Below are 20397 nucleotides of genomic sequence, written 5' to 3'. Positions count from 1 at the left end.
GGGCCTATTCTGCTGAGTTGACAAAACACATGTCACTCTCAAAATTAAACCCTCTGTGGCAGAATCAGGACAATCTAGCACCTTATTTACCTATGAGAATTGAGTTAGTTTTTGAAAGGAATAATTTCTGCAAATCAACGTTTTGAAGCTAGGGAAAGGCTAATTTTGATCCAAGTAGGCCTATTTAGCTGAGTTGAAGAAACACTGCTATCTCTCGAAAGAAAAGCATGTGTGTTACAACCGGGAACACCTAGCACATTGTTTCCTGGTGAGAACTGAGTTAGTTCTTCAAAGGAATACTTCCTGAAATCAGAATTTTCAAGTGGAGTAAGGCTCCTTTTGTTCCAAGTAGGCCTGTTCAGCTCTGTTATGAAACATATGTATCTCCCCAAAAAAAGTAACGGCTGTTTTAGAAGCAGGAGCATCCAGAAGACTGCATCTCTGTGCATATTTACTCAGTTCTTCGAAGGAATCCGTCCTGCAAATCAGAATGTTAAAGGTGGAGAAAAGCTCATTTTGTTCCAAATAGACCTATTCTGTTAAGTTGAAGAAACTCATGTATCTCTGGAAGGAACACCATCTCTGTTTGAAGCAGGATCATCTAGCACATTGTTTCCCTTTGCAATTGGTGTTCGTTTTCTAGAGAAATACTTCCTTCAATTTAGGAGTTTCAAGGTGGAGATAGGCTGTAATGAGTCCAAATACACCTATTGTGCTGAGTTGAAGAAACACATGTATCTCTCCAAAGAAAACAATGTATGTTAGAAGCTGTAGCCTCTGGCACATTGTGTCCCTGTAAGAATTTAGTTAGTGTTGGAATGGTGTACGTTGTGCAAATCAACATTTTCCAGGTGTAGAATGGCTCATTTTGTTCCTTAGAGGCCTATTCTGCAAAACAAAAGAGGCTCAGGTATCTCGTGAAGGAAAAGCATGTGTGTGAGAAGCAGGAGAATCCAGCACACTGTTTACCTGTGAGAATTCAGTTTGTTTATTGAAGGAATACTTACTGAAACCAGTGTTTTCAAGGGTGAGAAAGGGTCAATTTGTTCCAAAGAGGCCTATGCAGGTAAGTTGAAGAAACATATGTATCTCTGGAAAGGAAACCACGTATGTTCGAAGCAGGAGCATCCAGTACATGGTTTCACTGTCCTTAATGACCTACGTTTTCAGAGCAATACTTCCTGCAACTTTGGAGTTCCAAGGTGGAGGTAGGCACCGTTTGCTCTAAAAAGGCCTATTCAGCTAACGTGAAGAACACATGGACCTCTCCAAAGACAACCATCTATGTTCGAAGCTGCAGCATCTAGTACAGTGTTTCACTGTGAGAAGTGATTTAATTTTGAAAGGAATACTTCCTGCAAATCAAAGCTTTCAAGGTGGAGAAAGGCTGATTTTCTTCCAAATAGGCCTATACATGTAAGCTGAAGAAAGACCTTCATCTCTCGAGAGAGAACAATCTGCGTGAGGTACAGAAGTATGTATGGCATATCTTCCCTGTGAGAGCAGTGGTAGTTTCTGAAAGGAAGATTTCATGCATCTTAGGTGCTTAAGGTGGATTTAGACTCTGTTTGCACCAAATAGGCCTATTCAGCTGATTGGAAGAATCACATGTATATCTCAAAGAGAAACCATCTATGTTGGAAGTCTCAGCATCTATCACATTGTTTCCCTGTGAAAATTTAGTTTACTTTTCAAAGGAATAATTCCGGCAAATCATAGTTTTCAACGTGGAGAAAGGCTCAGTTTGTTTCATGTAAGCCTATCCAGCTGAGTTGATGAAACATCTGCATCTCTCAAAAGAAAACCATCTGTGGCAGAATCAAGGGCATCGAGCACATTGTTTGCCTATGAGAACTGAGTTAGTTTTTGAAAGGAATACTTGCTGCAAATCATGGTTTTCAAGTTGGAACGAGGCTCATTTTGTTCCAAACAGGCCGATTCAGCTACGGTCAAGAAAGACATGTATGTCTCGAAAGAGCAACATCTACTTAGAAGGTGCAGTATCTAGTATACTGGTCCCTTGTGAGAATTGAGCTCGTTTCTGAAGCGTATAATTCCAGCAACTCACAATGTTCAAGGTGGAGAAAGGCTAAGTTTCTTGCCACTAGACTTACTAAGCTTAGATGAGGAAACACATGTGTCTCTCAAAAGAAAACCGTGTGTGTTAGGAGCTTCAGCATCTAGCGTGTTGTTTCCCTGTGAGAATTGAGATAGTTTTTGAAAGGAATGTCAACTTCAATTCTCAGTTTTCAAGGTGGAGAAAGGCTCATTTTGTTCCCAATAGGCCTATTCAGCTTCGTTGAGGAAACACGTGTGTATCTGCAAAGAAAACCGTCTGTGTTAGGAGCAGGAGCAACTAGCGCATTGTTTCCCTCTGAGAAAGGAGTTGGTTTTGGGAAGGAATACTTCCTTCCAATCTGCATGTTCAAGGTGAAGAAATGCTCATTTTGTTCCAAAGAGTCCCATCCAGGTAAGTTGAAGGAACACATGTATCTCTCAAAGGAAAACAATCTGTGAAAGGAGCAGGAGCACCTAGTACATTGTTTCCCTGTGTGAACTGACTGGGTTTTTGATAGAAATACTTCCTGAAACCTAGAAGTTTCACGATGGAGATAGGCTCTGTTTGCCCAAAAGAGGCCTATTCAGCTGACTTGAAGGTACACATGCACCTCTTCCAGGAAAACCATCTACTTAAAAGCTACAGCATCTCTCCCATTGTTTCCCTGTGCGATCAGAGTCCGTTTTTGAAGGAAAGACTTGCAGCAACTCCGACCATTCAAAGTGGACAAAGGCTCCTTTGTTGCAATTGGGCCTATTCTGCTGAGTTGACAAAACACATGTCACTCTCAAAATTAAACCCTCTGTGGCAGAATCAGGACAATCTAGCACCTTATTTACCTATGAGAATTGAGTTAGTTTTTGAAAGGAATAATTTCTGCAAATGAACGTTTTGAAGCTAGGGAAAGGCTAATTTTGATCCAAGTAGGCCTATTTAGCTGAGTTGAAGAAACACTGCTATCTCTCGAAAGAAAAGCATGTGTGTTACAACCGGGAACACCTAGCACATTGTTTCCTGGTGAGAACTGAGTTAGTTCTTCAAAGGAATACTTCCTGAAATCAGAATTTTCAAGTGGAGAAAGGTTCCTTTTGTTCCAAGTAGGCCTGTTCAGCTCTGTTATGAAACACATGTATCTCCCCAAAAAAAGTAACGGCTGTTTTAGAAGCAGGAGCATCCAGAAGACTGCATCTCTGTGCATATTTACTCAGTTCTTCGAAGGAATCCGTCCTGCAAATCAGAATGTTAAAGGTGGAGAAAAGCTCATTTTGTTCCAAATAGACCTATTCTGTTAAGTTGAAGAAACTCATGTATCTCTGGAAGGAACACCATCTCTGTTTGAAGCAGGATCATCTAGCACATTGTTTCCCTTTGCAATTGGTGTTCGTTTTCTAGAGAAATACTTCCTTCAATTTAGGAGTTTCAACGTGGAGATAGGCTGTAATGAGTCCAAATACACCTATTGTGCTGAGTTGAAGAAACACATGTATCTCTCCAAAGAAAACAATGTATGTTAGAAGCTGTAGCCTCTGGCACATTGTGTCCCTGTAAGAATTTAGTTAGTGTTGGAATGGTGTACGTTGTGCAAATCAACATTTTCCAGGTGTAGAATGGCTCATTTTGTTCCTTAGAGGCCTATTCTGCAAAACAAAAGAGGCTCAGGTATCTCGTGAAGGAAAAGCATGTGTGTGAGAAGCAGGAGAATCCAGCACACTGTTTACCTGTGAGAATTCAGTTTGTTTATTGAAGGAATACTTACTGAAACCAGTGTTTTCAAGGGTGAGAAAGGGTCAATTTGTTCCAAAGAGGCCTATGCAGGTAAGTTGAAGAAACATATGTATCTCTGGAAAGGAAACCACGTATGTTCGAAGCAGGAGCATCCAGTACATGGTTTCACTGTCCTTAATGACCTACGTTTTCAGAGCAATACTTCCTGCAACTTTGGAGTTCCAAGGTGGAGATAGGCACCGTTTGCTCTAAAAAGGCCTATTCAGCTAACGTGAAGAACACATGGACCTCTCCAAAGACAACCATCTATGTTCGAAGCTGCAGCATCTAGTACAGTGTTTCACTGTGAGAAGTGATTTAATTTTGAAAGGAATACTTCCTGCAAATCAAAGCTTTCAAGGTGGAGAAAGGCTGATTTTCTTCCAAATAGGCCTATACATGTAAGCTGAAGAAAGACCTTCATCTCTCGAGAGAGAACAATCTGCGTGAGGTACAGAAGTATGTATGGCATATCTTCCCTGTGAGAGCAGTGGTAGTTTCTGAAAGGAAGATTTCATGCATCTTAGGTGCTTAAGGTGGATTTAGACTCTGTTTGCACCAAATAGGCCTATTCAGCTGATTGGAAGAATCACATGTATATCTCAAAGAGAAACCATCTATGTTGGAAGTCTCAGCATCTATCACATTGTTTCCCTGTGAAAATTTAGTTTACTTTTCAAAGGAATAATTCCGGCAAATCATAGTTTTCAACGTGGAGAAAGGCTCAGTTTGTTTCATGTAAGCCTATCCAGCTGAGTTGATGAAACATCTGCATCTCTCAAAAGAAAACCATCTGTGGCAGAATCAAGGGCATCGAGCTCATTGTTTGCCTATGAGAACTGAGTTAGTTTTTGAAAGGAATACTTGCTGCAAATCATGGTTTTCAAGTTGGAACGAGGCTCATTTTGTTCCAAACAGGCCGATTCAGCTACGGTCAAGAAAGACATGTATGTCTCGAAAGAGCAACATCTACTTAGAAGGTGCAGTATCTAGTATACTGGTCCCTTGTGAGAATTGAGCTCGTTTCTGAAGCGTATAATTCCAGCAACTCACAATGTTCAAGGTGGAGAAAGGCTAAGTTTCTTGCCACTAGACTTACTAAGCTTAGATGAGGAAACACATGTGTCTCTCAAAAGAAAACAGTGTGTGTTAGGAGCTTCAGCATGTAGCGTGTTGTTTCCCTGTGAGAATTGAGATAGTTTTTGAAAGGAATGTCAACTTCAATTCTCAGTTTTCAAGGTGGAGAAAGGCTCATTTTGTTCCCAATAGGCCTATTCAGCTTCGTTGAGGAAACACGTGTGTATCTGCAAAGAAAACCGTCTGTGTTAGGAGCAGGAGCAACTAGTGCATTGTTTCCCTCTGAGAAAGGAGTTGGTTTTGGGAAGGAATACTTCCTTCCAATCTGCATGTTCAAGGTGAAGAAATGCTCATTTTGTTCCAAAGAGTCCCATCCAGGTAAGTTGAAGGAACACATGTATCTCTCAAAGGAAAACAATCTGTGAAAGGAGCAGGAGCACCTAGTACATTGTTTCCCTGTGTGAACTGACTGGGTTTTTGATAGAAATACTTCCTGAAACCTAGAAGTTTCACGATGGAGATAGGCTCTGTTTGCCCAAAAGAGGCCTATTCAGCTGACTTGAAGGTACACATGCACCTCTTCCAGGAAAACCATCTACTTAAAAGCTACAGCATCTCTCACATTGTTTCCCTGTGCGATCAGAGTCCGTTTTTGAAGGAAAGACTTGCAGCAACTCCGACCATTCAAAGTGGACAAAGGCTCCTTTGTTGCAATTGGGCCTATTTTGCTGAGTTGACAAAACACATGTCACTCTCAAAATTAAACCCTCTGTGGCAGAATCAGGACAATCTAGCACCTTATTTACCTATGAGAATTGAGTTAGTTTTTGAAAGGAATAATTTCTGCAAATCAACGTTTTGAAGCTAGGGAAAGGCTAATTTTGATCCAAGTAGGCCTATTTAGCTGAGTTGAAGAAACACTGCTATCTCTCGAAAGAAAAGCATGTGTGTTACAACCGGGAACACCTAGCACATTGTTTCCTGGTGAGAACTGAGTTAGTTCTTCAAAGGAATACTTCCTGAAATCAGAATTTTCAAGGGGAGAAAGGTTCCTTTTGTTCCAAGTAGGCCTGTTCAGCTCTGTTATGAAACACATGTATCTCCCCAAAAAAAGTAACGGCTGTTTTAGAAGCAGGAGCATCCAGAAGACTGCATCTCTGTGCATATTTACTCAGTTCTTCGAAGGAATCCGTCCTGCAAATCAGAATGTTAAAGGTGGAGAAAAGCTCATTTTGTTCCAAATAGACCTATTCTGTTAAGTTGAAGAAACTCATGTATCTCTGGAAGGAACACCATCTCTGTTTGAAGCAGGATCATCTAGCACATTGTTTCCCTTTGCAATTGGTGTTCGTTTTCTAGAGAAATACTTCCTTCAATTTAGGAGTTTCAACGTGGAGATAGGCTGTAATGAGTCCAAATACACCTATTGTGCTGAGTTGAAGAAACACATGTATCTCTCCAAAGAAAACAATGTATGTTAGAAGCTGTAGCCTCTGGCACATTGTGTCCCTGTAAGAATTTAGTTAGTGTTGGAATGGTGTACGTTGTGCAAATCAACATTTTCCAGGTGTAGAATGGCTCATTTTGTTCCTTAGAGGCCTATTCTGCAAAACAAAAGAGGCTCAGGTATCTCGTGAAGGAAAAGCATGTGTGTGAGAAGCAGGAGAATCCAGCACACTGTTTACCTGTGAGAATTCAGTTTGTTTATTGAAGGAATACTTACTGAAACCAGTGTTTTCAAGGGTGAGAAAGGGTCAATTTGTTCCAAAGAGGCCTATGCAGGTAAGTTGAAGAAACATATGTATCTCTGGAAAGGAAACCACGTATGTTCGAAGCAGGAGCATCCAGTACATGGTTTCACTGTCCTTAATGACCTACGTTTTCAGAGCAATACTTCCTGCAACTTTGGAGTTCCAAGGTGGAGATAGGCACCGTTTGCTCTAAAAAGGCCTATTCAGCTAACGTGAAGAACACATGGACCTCTCCAAAGACAACCATCTATGTTCGAAGCTGCAGCATCTAGTACAGTGTTTCACTGTGAGAAGTGATTTAATTTTGAAAGGAATACTTCCTGCAAATCAAAGCTTTCAAGGTGGAGAAAGGCTGATTTTCTTCCAAATAGGCCTATACATGTAAGCTGAAGAAAGACCTTCATCTCTCGAGAGAGAACAATCTGCGTGAGGTACAGAAGTATGTATGGCATATCTTCCCTGTGAGAGCAGTGGTAGTTTCTGAAAGGAAGATTTCATGCATCTTAGGTGCTTAAGGTGGATTTAGACTCTGTTTGCACCAAATAGGCCTATTCAGCTGATTGGAAGAATCACATGTATATCTCAAAGAGAAACCATCTATGTTGGAAGTCTCAGCATCTATCACATTGTTTCCCTGTGAAAATTTAGTTTACTTTTCAAAGGAATAATTCCGGCAAATCATAGTTTTCAACGTGGAGAAAGGCTCAGTTTGTTTCATGTAAGCCTATCCAGCTGAGTTGATGAAACATCTGCATCTCTCAAAAGAAAACCATCTGTGGCAGAATCAAGGGCATCGAGCTCATTGTTTGCCTATGAGAACTGAGTTAGTTTTTGAAAGGAATACTTGCTGCAAATCATGGTTTTCAAGTTGGAACGAGGCTCATTTTGTTCCAAACAGGCCGATTCAGCTACGGTCAAGAAAGACATGTATGTCTCGAAAGAGCAACATCTACTTAGAAGGTGCAGTATCTAGTATACTGGTCCCTTGTGAGAATTGAGCTCGTTTCTGAAGCGTATAATTCCAGCAACTCACAATGTTCAAGGTGGAGAAAGGCTAAGTTTCTTGCCACTAGACTTACTAAGCTTAGATGAGGAAACACATGTGTCTCTCAAAAGAAAACAGTGTGTGTTAGGAGCTTCAGCATGTAGCGTGTTGTTTCCCTGTGAGAATTGAGATAGTTTTTGAAAGGAATGTCAACTTCAATTCTCAGTTTTCAAGGTGGAGAAAGGCTCATTTTGTTCCCAATAGGCCTATTCAGCTTCGTTGAGGAAACACGTGTGTATCTGCAAAGAAAACCGTCTGTGTTAGGAGCAGGAGCAACTAGTGCATTGTTTCCCTCTGAGAAAGGAGTTGGTTTTGGGAAGGAATACTTCCTTCCAATCTGCATGTTCAAGGTGAAGAAATGCTCATTTTGTTCCAAAGAGTCCCATCCAGGTAAGTTGAAGGAACACATGTATCTCTCAAAGGAAAACAATCTGTGAAAGGAGCAGGAGCACCTAGTACATTGTTTCCCTGTGTGAACTGACTGGGTTTTTGATAGAAATACTTCCTGAAACCTAGAAGTTTCACGATGGAGATAGGCTCTGTTTGCCCAAAAGAGGCCTATTCAGCTGACTTGAAGGTACACATGCACCTCTTCCAGGAAAACCATCTACTTAAAAGCTACAGCATCTCTCACATTGTTTCCCTGTGCGATCAGAGTCCGTTTTTGAAGGAAAGACTTGCAGCAACTCCGACCATTCAAAGTGGACAAAGGCTCCTTTGTTGCAATTGGGCCTATTCTGCTGAGTTGACAAAACACATGTCACTCTCAAAATTAAACCCTCTGTGGCAGAATCAGGACAATCTAGCACCTTATTTACCTATGAGAATTGAGTTAGTTTTTGAAAGGAATAATTTCTGCAAATCAACGTTTTGAAGCTAGGGAAAGGCTAATTTTGATCCAAGTAGGCCTATTTAGCTGAGTTGAAGAAACACTGCTATCTCTCGAAAGAAAAGCATGTGTGTTACAACCGGGAACACCTAGCACATTGTTTCCTGGTGAGAACTGAGTTAGTTCTTCAAAGGAATACTTCCTGAAATCAGAATTTTCAAGGGGAGAAAGGTTCCTTTTGTTCCAAGTAGGCCTGTTCAGCTCTGTTATGAAACACATGTATCTCCCCAAAAAAAGTAACGGCTGTTTTAGAAGCAGGAGCATCCAGAAGACTGCATCTCTGTGCATATTTACTCAGTTCTTCGAAGGAATCCGTCCTGCAAATCAGAATGTTAAAGGTGGAGAAAAGCTCATTTTGTTCCAAATAGACCTATTCTGTTAAGTTGAAGAAACTCATGTATCTCTGGAAGGAACACCATCTCTGTTTGAAGCAGGATCATCTAGCACATTGTTTCCCTTTGCAATTGGTGTTCGTTTTCTAGAGAAATACTTCCTTCAATTTAGGAGTTTCAAGGTGGAGATAGGCTGTAATGAGTCCAAATACACCTATTGTGCTGAGTTGAAGAAACACATGTATCTCTCCAAAGAAAACAATGTATGTTAGAAGCTGTAGCCTCTGGCACATTGTGTCCCTGTAAGAATTTAGTTAGTGTTGGAATGGTGTACGTTGTGCAAATCAACATTTTCCAGGTGTAGAATGGCTCATTTTGTTCCTTAGAGGCCTATTCTGCAAAACAAAAGAGGCTCAGGTATCTCGTGAAGGAAAAGCATGTGTGTGAGAAGCAGGAGAATCCAGCACACTGTTTACCTGTGAGAATTCAGTTTGTTTATTGAAGGAATACTTACTGAAACCAGTGTTTTCAAGGGTGAGAAAGGGTCAATTTGTTCCAAAGAGGCCTATGCAGGTAAGTTGAAGAAACATATGTATCTCTGGAAAGGAAACCACGTATGTTCGAAGCAGGAGCATCCAGTACATGGTTTCACTGTCCTTAATGACCTACGTTTTCAGAGCAATACTTCCTGCAACTTTGGAGTTCCAAGGTGGAGATAGGCACCGTTTGCTCTAAAAAGGCCTATTCAGCTAACGTGAAGAACACATGGACCTCTCCAAAGACAACCATCTATGTTCGAAGCTGCAGCATCTAGTACAGTGTTTCACTGTGAGAAGTGATTTAATTTTGAAAGGAATACTTCCTGCAAATCAAAGCTTTCAAGGTGGAGAAAGGCTGATTTTCTTCCAAATAGGCCTATACATGTAAGCTGAAGAAAGACCTTCATCTCTCGAGAGAGAACAATCTGCGTGAGGTACAGAAGTATGTATGGCATATCTTCCCTGTGAGAGCAGTGGTAGTTTCTGAAAGGAAGATTTCATGCATCTTAGGTGCTTAAGGTGGATTTAGACTCTGTTTGCACCAAATAGGCCTATTCAGCTGATTGGAAGAATCACATGTATATCTCAAAGAGAAACCATCTATGTTGGAAGTCTCAGCATCTATCACATTGTTTCCCTGTGAAAATTTAGTTTACTTTTCAAAGGAATAATTCCGGCAAATCATAGTTTTCAACGTGGAGAAAGGCTCAGTTTGTTTCATGTAAGCCTATCCAGCTGAGTTGATGAAACATCTGCATCTCTCAAAAGAAAACCATCTGTGGCAGAATCAAGGGCATCGAGCACATTGTTTGCCTATGAGAACTGAGTTAGTTTTTGAAAGGAATACTTGCTGCAAATCATGGTTTTCAAGTTGGAACGAGGCTCATTTTGTTCCAAACAGGCCGATTCAGCTACGGTCAAGAAAGACATGTATGTCTCGAAAGAGCAACATCTACTTAGAAGGTGCAGTATCTAGTATACTGGTCCCTTGTGAGAATTGAGCTCGTTTCTGAAGCGTATAATTCCAGCAACTCACAATGTTCAAGGTGGAGAAAGGCTAAGTTTCTTGCCACTAGACTTACTAAGCTTAGATGAGGAAACACATGTGTCTCTCAAAAGAAAACAGTGTGTGTTAGGAGCTTCAGCATGTAGCGTGTTGTTTCCCTGTGAGAATTGAGATAGTTTTTGAAAGGAATGTCAACTTCAATTCTCAGTTTTCAAGGTGGAGAAAGGCTCATTTTGTTCCCAATAGGCCTATTCAGCTTCGTTGAGGAAACACGTGTGTATCTGCAAAGAAAACCGTCTGTGTTAGGAGCAGGAGCAACTAGTGCATTGTTTCCCTCTGAGAAAGGAGTTGGTTTTGGGAAGGAATACTTCCTTCCAATCTGCATGTTCAAGGTGAAGAAATGCTCATTTTGTTCCAAAGAGTCCCATCCAGGTAAGTTGAAGGAACACATGTATCTCTCAAAGGAAAACAATCTGTGAAAGGAGCAGGAGCACCTAGTACATTGTTTCCCTGTGTGAACTGACTGGGTTTTTGATAGAAATACTTCCTGAAACCTAGAAGTTTCACGATGGAGATAGGCTCTGTTTGCCCAAAAGAGGCCTATTCAGCTGACTTGAAGGTACACATGCACCTCTTCCAGGAAAACCATCTACTTAAAAGCTACAGCATCTCTCACATTGTTTCCCTGTGCGATCAGAGTCCGTTTTTGAAGGAAAGACTTGCAGCAACTCCGACCATTCAAAGTGGACAAAGGCTCCTTTGTTGCAATTGGGCCTATTTTGCTGAGTTGACAAAACACATGTCACTCTCAAAATTAAACCATCTGTGGCAGAATCAGGACAATCTAGCACCTTATTTACCTATGAGAATTGAGTTAGTTTTTGAAAGGAATAATTTCTGCAAATCAACATTTTGAAGCTAGGGAAAGGCTAATTTTGATCCAAGTAGGCCTATTTAGCTGAGTTGAAGAAACACTGCTATCTCTCGAAAGAAAAGCATGTGTGTTACAACCGGGAACACCTAGCACATTGTTTCCTGGTGAGAACTGAGTTAGTTCTTCAAAGGAATACTTCCTGAAATCAGAATTTTCAAGTGGAGAAAGGTTCCTTTTGTTCCAAGTAGGCCTGTTCAGCTCTGTTATGAAACACATGTATCTACCCAAAAAAAGTAACGGCTGTTTTAGAAGCAGGAGCATCCAGAAGACTGCATCTCTGTGCATATTTACTCAGTTCTTCGAAGGAATCCGTCCTGCAAATCAGAATGTTAAAGGTGGAGAAAAGCTCATTTTGTTCCAAATAGACCTATTCTGTTAAGTTGAAGAAACTCATGTATCTCTGGAAGGAACACCATCTCTGTTTGAAGCAGGATCATCTAGCACATTGTTTCCCTTTGCAATTGGTGTTCGTTTTCTAGAGAAATACTTCCTTCAATTTAGGAGTTTCAAGGTGGAGATAGGCTGTAATGAGTCCAAATACACCTATTGTGCTGAGTTGAAGAAACACATGTATCTCTCCAAAGAAAACAATGTATGTTAGAAGCTGTAGCCTCTGGCACATTGTGTCCCTGTAAGAATTTAGTTAGTGTTGGAATGGTGTACGTTGTGCAAATCAACATTTTCCAGGTGTAGAATGGCTCATTTTGTTCCTTAGAGGCCTATTCTGCAAAACAAAAGAGGCTCAGGTATCTCGTGAAGGAAAAGCATGTGTGTGAGAAGCAGGAGAATCCGGCACACTGTTTACCTGTGAGAATTCAGTTTGTTTATTGAAGGAATACTTACTGAAACCAGTGTTTTCAAGGGTGAGAAAGGGTCAATTTGTTCCAAAGAGGCCTATGCAGGTAAGTTGAAGAAACATATGTATCTCTGGAAAGGAAACCACGTATGTTCGAAGCAGGAGCATCCAGTACATGGTTTCACTGTCCTTAATGACCTACGTTTTCAGAGCAATACTTCCTGCAACTTTGGAGTTCCAAGGTGGAGATAGGCACCGTTTGCTCTAAAAAGGCCTATTCAGCTAACGTGAAGAACACATGGACCTCTCCAAAGACAACCATCTATGTTCGAAGCTGCAGCATCTAGTACAGTGTTTCACTGTGAGAAGTGATTTAATTTTGAAAGGAATACTTCCTGCAAATCAAAGCTTTCAAGGTGGAGAAAGGCTGATTTTCTTCCAAATAGGCCTATACATGTAAGCTGAAGAAAGACCTTCATCTCTCGAGAGAGAACAATCTGCGTGAGGTACAGAAGTATGTATGGCATATCTTCCCTGTGAGAGCAGTGGTAGTTTCTGAAAGGAAGATTTCATGCATCTTAGGTGCTTAAGGTGGATTTAGACTCTGTTTGCACCAAATAGGCCTATTCAGCTGATTGGAAGAATCACATGTATATCTCAAAGAGAAACCATCTATGTTGGAAGTCTCAGCATCTATCACATTGTTTCCCTGTGAAAATTTAGTTTACTTTTCAAAGGAATAATTCCGGCAAATCATAGTTTTCAACGTGGAGAAAGGCTCAGTTTGTTTCATGTAAGCCTATCCAGCTGAGTTGATGAAACATCTGCATCTCTCAAAAGAAAACCATCTGTGGCAGAATCAAGGGCATCGAGCACATTGTTTGCCTATGAGAACTGAGTTAGTTTTTGAAAGGAATACTTGCTGCAAATCATGGTTTTCAAGTTGGAACGAGGCTCATTTTGTTCCAAACAGGCCGATTCAGCTACGGTCAAGAAAGACATGTATGTCTCGAAAGAGCAACATCTACTTAGAATGTGCAGTATCTAGTATACTGGTACCTTGTGAGAATTGAGCTCGCTTCTGAAGCGTATAATTCCAGCAACTCAAAATGTTCAAGGTGGAGAAAGGCTAAGTTTCTTGCCACTAGACTTACTAAGCTTAGATGAGGAAACACATGTGTCTCTCAAAAGAAAACCGTGTGTGTTAGGAGCTTCAGCATGTAGCGTGTTGTTTCCCTGTGAGAATTGAGATAGTTTTTGAAAGGAATGTCAACTTCAATTCTCAGTTTTCAAGGTGGAGAAAGGCTCATTTTGTTCCCAATAGGCCTATTCAGCTTCGTTGAGGAAACACGTGTGTATGTGCAAAGAAAACCGTCTGTGTTAGGAGCAGGAGCAACTAGCGCATTGTTTCCCTCTGAGAAAGGAGTTGGTTTTGGGAAGGAATACTTCCTTCCAATCTGCATGTTCAAGGTGAAGAAATGCTCATTTTGTTCCAAAGAGTCCCATCCAGGTAAGTTGAAGGAACACATGTATCTCTCAAAGGAAAACAATCTGTGAAAGGAGCAGGAGCACCTAGTACATTGTTTCCCTGTGTGAACTGACTGGGTTTTTGATAGAAATACTTCCTGAAACCTAGAAGTTTCACGATGGAGATAGGCTCTGTTTGCCCAAAAGAGGCCTATTCAGCTGACTTGAAGGTACACATGCACCTCTTCCAGGAAAACCATCTACTTAAAAGCTACAGCATCTCTCACATTGTTTCCCTGTGCGATCAGAGTCCGTTTTTGAAGGAAAGAATTGCAGCAACTCCGACCATTCAAAGTGGACAAAGGCTCCTTTGTTGCAATTGGGCCTATTTTGCTGAGTTGACAAAACACATGTCACTCTCAAAATTAAACCCTCTGTGGCAGAATCAGGACAATCTAGCACCTTATTTACCTATGAGAATTGAGTTAGTTTTTGAAAGGAATAATTTCTGCAAATGAACGTTTTGAAGCTAGGGAAAGGCTAATTTTGATCCAAGTAGGCCTATTTAGCTGAGTTGAAGAAACACTGCTATCTCTCGAAAGAAAAGCATGTGTGTTACAACCGGGAACACCTAGCACATTGTTTCCTGGTGAGAACTGAGTTAGTTCTTCAAAGGAATACTTCCTGAAATCAGAATTTTCAAGTGGAGAAAGGCTCCTTTTGTTCCAAGTAGGCCTGTTCAGCTCTGTTATGAAACACATGTATCTCCCCAAAAAAAGTAACGGCTGTTTTAGAAGCAGGAGCATCCAGAAGACTGCATCTCTGTGCATATTTACTCAGTTCTTCGAAGGAATCCGTCCTGCAAATCAGAATGTTAAAGGTGGAGAAAAGCTCATTTTGTTCCAAATAGACCTATTCTGTTAAGTTGAAGAAACTCATGTATCTCTGGAAGGAACACCATCTCTGTTTGAAGCAGGATCATCTAGCACATTGTTTCCCTTTGCAATTGGTGTTCGTTTTCTAGAGAAATACTTCCTTCAATTTAGGAGTTTCAAGGTGGAGATAGGCTGTAATGAGTCCAAATACACCTATTGTGCTGAGTTGAAGAAACACATGTATCTCTCCAAAGAAAACAATGTATGTTAGAAGCTGTAGCCTCTGGCACATTGTGTCCCTGTAAGAATTTAGTTAGTGTTGGAATGGTGTACGTTGTGCAAATCAACATTTTCCAGGTGTAGAATGGCTCATTTTGTTCCTTAGAGGCCTATTCTGCAAAACAAAAGAGGCTCAGGTATCTCGTGAAGGAAAAGCATGTGTGTGAGAAGCAGGAGAATCCAGCACACTGTTTACCTGTGAGAATTCAGTTTGTTTATTGAAGGAATACTTACTGAAACCAGTGTTTTCAAGGGTGAGAAAGGGTCAATTTGTTCCAAAGAGGCCTATGCAGGTAAGTTGAAGAAACATATGTATCTCTGGAAAGGAAACCACGTATGTTCGAAGCAGGAGCATCCAGTACATGGTTTCACTGTCCTTAATGACCTACGTTTTCAGAGCAATACTTCCTGCAACTTTGGAGTTCCAAGGTGGAGATAGGCACCGTTTGCTCTAAAAAGGCCTATTCAGCTAACGTGAAGAACACATGGACCTCTCCAAAGACAACCATCTATGTTCGAAGCTGCAGCATCTAGTACAGTGTTTCACTGTGAGAAGTGATTTAATTTTGAAAGGAATACTTCCTGCAAATCAAAGCTTTCAAGGTGGAGAAAGGCTGATTTTCTTCCAAATAGGCCTATACATGTAAGCTGAAGAAAGACCTTCATCTCTCGAGAGAGAACAATCTGCGTGAGGTACAGAAGTATGTATGGCATATCTTCCCTGTGAGAGCAGTGGTAGTTTCTGAAAGGAAGATTTCATGCATCTTAGGTGCTTAAGGTGGATTTAGACTCTGTTTGCACCAAATAGGCCTATTCAGCTGATTGGAAGAATCACATGTATATCTCAAAGAGAAACCATCTATGTTGGAAGTCTCAGCATCTATCACATTGTTTCCCTGTGAAAATTTAGTTTACTTTTCAAAGGAATAATTCCGGCAAATCATAGTTTTCAACGTGGAGAAAGGCTCAGTTTGTTTCATGTAAGCCTATCCAGCTGAGTTGATGAAACATCTGCATCTCTCAAAAGAAAACCATCTGTGGCAGAATCAAGGGCATCGAGCTCATTGTTTGCCTATGAGAACTGAGTTAGTTTTTGAAAGGAATACTTGCTGCAAATCATGGTTTTCAAGTTGGAACGAGGCTCATTTTGTTCCAAACAGGCCGATTCAGCTACGGTCAAGAAAGACATGTATGTCTCGAAAGAGCAACATCTACTTAGAAGGTGCAGTATCTAGTATACTGGTCCCTTGTGAGAATTGAGCTCGTTTCTGAAGCGTATAATTCCAGCAACTCACAATGTTCAAGGTGGAGAAAGGCTAAGTTTCTTGCCACTAGACTTACTAAGCTTAGATGAGGAAACACATGTGTCTCTCAAAAGAAAACAGTGTGTGTTAGGAGCTTCAGCATGTAGCGTGTTGTTTCCCTGTGAGAATTGAGATAGTTTTTGAAAGGAATGTCAACTTCAATTCTCAGTTTTCAAGGTGGAGAAAGGCTCATTTTGTTCCCAATAGGCCTATTCAGCTTCGTTGAGGAAACACGTGTGTATCTGCAAAGAAAACCGTCTGTGTTAGGAGCAGGAGCAACTAGTGCATTGTTTCCCTCTGAGAAAGGAGTTGGTTTTGGGAAGGAATACTTCCTTCCAATCTGCATGTTCAAGGTGAAGAAATGCTCATTTTGTTCCAAAGAGTCCCATCCAGGTAAGTTGAAGGAACACATGTATCTCTCAAAGGAAAACAATCTGTGAAAGGAGCAGGAGCACCTAGTACATTGTTTCCCTGTGTGAACTGACTGGGTTTTTGATAGAAATACTTCCTGAAACCTAGAAGTTTCACGATGGAGATAGGCTCTGTTTGCCCAAAAGAGGCCTATTCAGCTGACTTGAAGGTACACATGCACCTCTTCCAGGAAAACCATCTACTTAAAAGCTACAGCATCTCTCACATTGTTTCCCTGTGCGATCAGAGTCCGTTTTTGAAGGAAAGACTTGCAGCAACTCCGACCATTCAAAGTGGACAAAGGCTCCTTTGTTGCAATTGGGCCTATTCTGCTGAGTTGACAAAACACATGTCACTCTCAAAATTAAACCCTCTGTGGCAGAATCAGGACAATCTAGCACCTTATTTACCTATGAGAATTGAGTTAGTTTTTGAAAGGAATAATTTCTGCAAATCAACGTTTTGAAGCTAGGGAAAGGCTAATTTTGATCCAAGTAGGCCTATTTAGCTGAGTTGAAGAAACACTGCTATCTCTCGAAAGAAAAGCATGTGTGTTACAACCGGGAACACCTAGCACATTGTTTCCTGGTGAGAACTGAGTTAGTTCTTCAAAGGAATACTTCCTGAAATCAGAATTTTCAAGGGGAGAAAGGTTCCTTTTGTTCCAAGTAGGCCTGTTCAGCTCTGTTATGAAACACATGTATCTCCCCAAAAAAAGTAACGGCTGTTTTAGAAGCAGGAGCATCCAGAAGACTGCATCTCTGTGCATATTTACTCAGTTCTTCGAAGGAATCCGTCCTGCAAATCAGAATGTTAAAGGTGGAGAAAAGCTCATTTTGTTCCAAATAGACCTATTCTGTTAAGTTGAAGAAACTCATGTATCTCTGGAAGGAACACCATCTCTGTTTGAAGCAGGATCATCTAGCACATTGTTTCCCTTTGCAATTGGTGTTCGTTTTCTAGAGAAATACTTCCTTCAATTTAGGAGTTTCAAGGTGGAGATAGGCTGTAATGAGTCCAAATACACCTATTGTGCTGAGTTGAAGAAACACATGTATCTCTCCAAAGAAAACAATGTATGTTAGAAGCTGTAGCCTCTGGCACATTGTGTCCCTGTAAGAATTTAGTTAGTGTTGGAATGGTGTACGTTGTGCAAATCAACATTTTCCAGGTGTAGAATGGCTCATTTTGTTCCTTAGAGGCCTATTCTGCAAAACAAAAGAGGCTCAGGTATCTCGTGAAGGAAAAGCATGTGTGTGAGAAGCAGGAGAATCCAGCACACTGTTTACCTGTGAGAATTCAGTTTGTTTATTGAAGGAATACTTACTGAAACCAGTGTTTTCAAGGGTGAGAAAGGGTCAATTTGTTCCAAAGAGGCCTATGCAGGTAAGTTGAAGAAACATATGTATCTCTGGAAAGGAAACCACGTATGTTCGAAGCAGGAGCATCCAGTACATGGTTTCACTGTCCTTAATGACCTACGTTTTCAGAGCAATACTTCCTGCAACTTTGGAGTTCCAAGGTGGAGATAGGCACCGTTTGCTCTAAAAAGGCCTATTCAGCTAACGTGAAGAACACATGGACCTCTCCAAAGACAACCATCTATGTTCGAAGCTGCAGCATCTAGTACAGTGTTTCACTGTGAGAAGTGATTTAATTTTGAAAGGAATACTTCCTGCAAATCAAAGCTTTCAAGGTGGAGAAAGGCTGATTTTCTTCCAAATAGGCCTATACATGTAAGCTGAAGAAAGACCTTCATCTCTCGAGAGAGAACAATCTGCGTGAGGTACAGAAGTATGTATGGCATATCTTCCCTGTGAGAGCAGTGGTAGTTTCTGAAAGGAAGATTTCATGCATCTTAGGTGCTTAAGGTGGATTTAGACTCTGTTTGCACCAAATAGGCCTATTCAGCTGATTGGAAGAATCACATGTATATCTCAAAGAGAAACCATCTATGTTGGAAGTCTCAGCATCTATCACATTGTTTCCCTGTGAAAATTTAGTTTACTTTTCAAAGGAATAATTCCGGCAAATCATAGTTTTCAACGTGGAGAAAGGCTCAGTTTGTTTCATGTAAGCCTATCCAGCTGAGTTGATGAAACATCTGCATCTCTCAAAAGAAAACCATCTGTGGCAGAATCAAGGGCATCGAGCACATTGTTTGCCTATGAGAACTGAGTTAGTTTTTGAAAGGAATACTTGCTGCAAATCATGGTTTTCAAGTTGGAACGAGGCTCATTTTGTTCCAAACAGGCCGATTCAGCTACGGTCAAGAAAGACATGTATGTCTCGAAAGAGCAACATCTACTTAGAAGGTGCAGTATCTAGTATACTGGTCCCTTGTGAGAATTGAGCTCGTTTCTGAAGCGTATAATTCCAGCAACTCACAATGTTCAAGGTGGAGAAAGGCTAAGTTTCTTGCCACTAGACTTACTAAGCTTAGATGAGGAAACACATGTGTCTCTCAAAAGAAAACAGTGTGTGTTAGGAGCTTCAGCATGTAGCGTGTTGTTTCCCTGTGAGAATTGAGATAGTTTTTGAAAGGAATGTCAACTTCAATTCTCAGTTTTCAAGGTGGAGAAAGGCTCATTTTGTTCCCAATAGGCCTATTCAGCTTCGTTGAGGAAACACGTGTGTATCTGCAAAGAAAACCGTCTGTGTTAGGAGCAGGAGCAACTAGTGCATTGTTTCCCTCTGAGAAAGGAGTTGGTTTTGGGAAGGAATACTTCCTTCCAATCTGCATGTTCAAGGTGAAGAAATGCTCATTTTGTTCCAAAGAGTCCCATCCAGGTAAGTTGAAGGAACACATGTATCTCTCAAAGGAAAACAATCTGTGAAAGGAGCAGGAGCACCTAGTACATTGTTTCCCTGTGTGAACTGACTGGGTTTTTGATAGAAATACTTCCTGAAACCTAGAAGTTTCACGATGGAGATAGGCTCTGTTTGCCCAAAAGAGGCCTATTCAGCTGACTTGAAGGTACACATGCACCTCTTCCAGGAAAACCATCTACTTAAAAGCTACAGCATCTCTCACATTGTTTCCCTGTGCGATCAGAGTCCGTTTTTGAAGGAAAGACTTGCAGCAACTCCGACCATTCAAAGTGGACAAAGGCTCCTTTGTTGCAATTGGGCCTATTTTGCTGAGTTGACAAAACACATGTCACTCTCAAAATTAAACCCTCTGTGGCAGAATCAGGACAATCTAGCACCTTATTTACCTATGAGAATTGAGTTAGTTTTTGAAAGGAATAATTTCTGCAAATCAACATTTTGAAGCTAGGGAAAGGCTAATTTTGATCCAAGTAGGCCTATTTAGCTGAGTTGAAGAAACACTGCTATCTCTCGAAAGAAAAGCATGTGTGTTACAACCGGGAACACCTAGCACATTGTTTCCTGGTGAGAACTGAGTTAGTTCTTCAAAGGAATACTTCCTGAAATCAGAATTTTCAAGTGGAGAAAGGTTCCTTTTGTTCCAAGTAGGCCTGTTCAGCTCTGTTATGAAACACATGTATCTACCCAAAAAAAGTAACGGCTGTTTTAGAAGCAGGAGCATCCAGAAGACTGCATCTCTGTGCATATTTACTCAGTTCTTCGAAGGAATCCGTCCTGCAAATCAGAATGTTAAAGGTGGAGAAAAGCTCATTTTGTTCCAAATAGACCTATTCTGTTAAGTTGAAGAAACTCATGTATCTCTGGAAGGAACACCATCTCTGTTTGAAGCAGGATCATCTAGCACATTGTTTCCCTTTGCAATTGGTGTTCGTTTTCTAGAGAAATACTTCCTTCAATTTAGGAGTTTCAAGGTGGAGATAGGCTGTAATGAGTCCAAATACACCTATTGTGCTGAGTTGAAGAAACACATGTATCTC

This window comes from Castor canadensis, chromosome 16 (assembly GCF_047511655.1).
Source record: "Castor canadensis chromosome 16, mCasCan1.hap1v2, whole genome shotgun sequence".
NCBI lineage: Eukaryota > Metazoa > Chordata > Mammalia > Rodentia > Castoridae > Castor > Castor canadensis.
The sequence above is the reverse complement of the archived record's forward strand: the minus strand, read 5'-3'. Positions refer to the sequence as shown.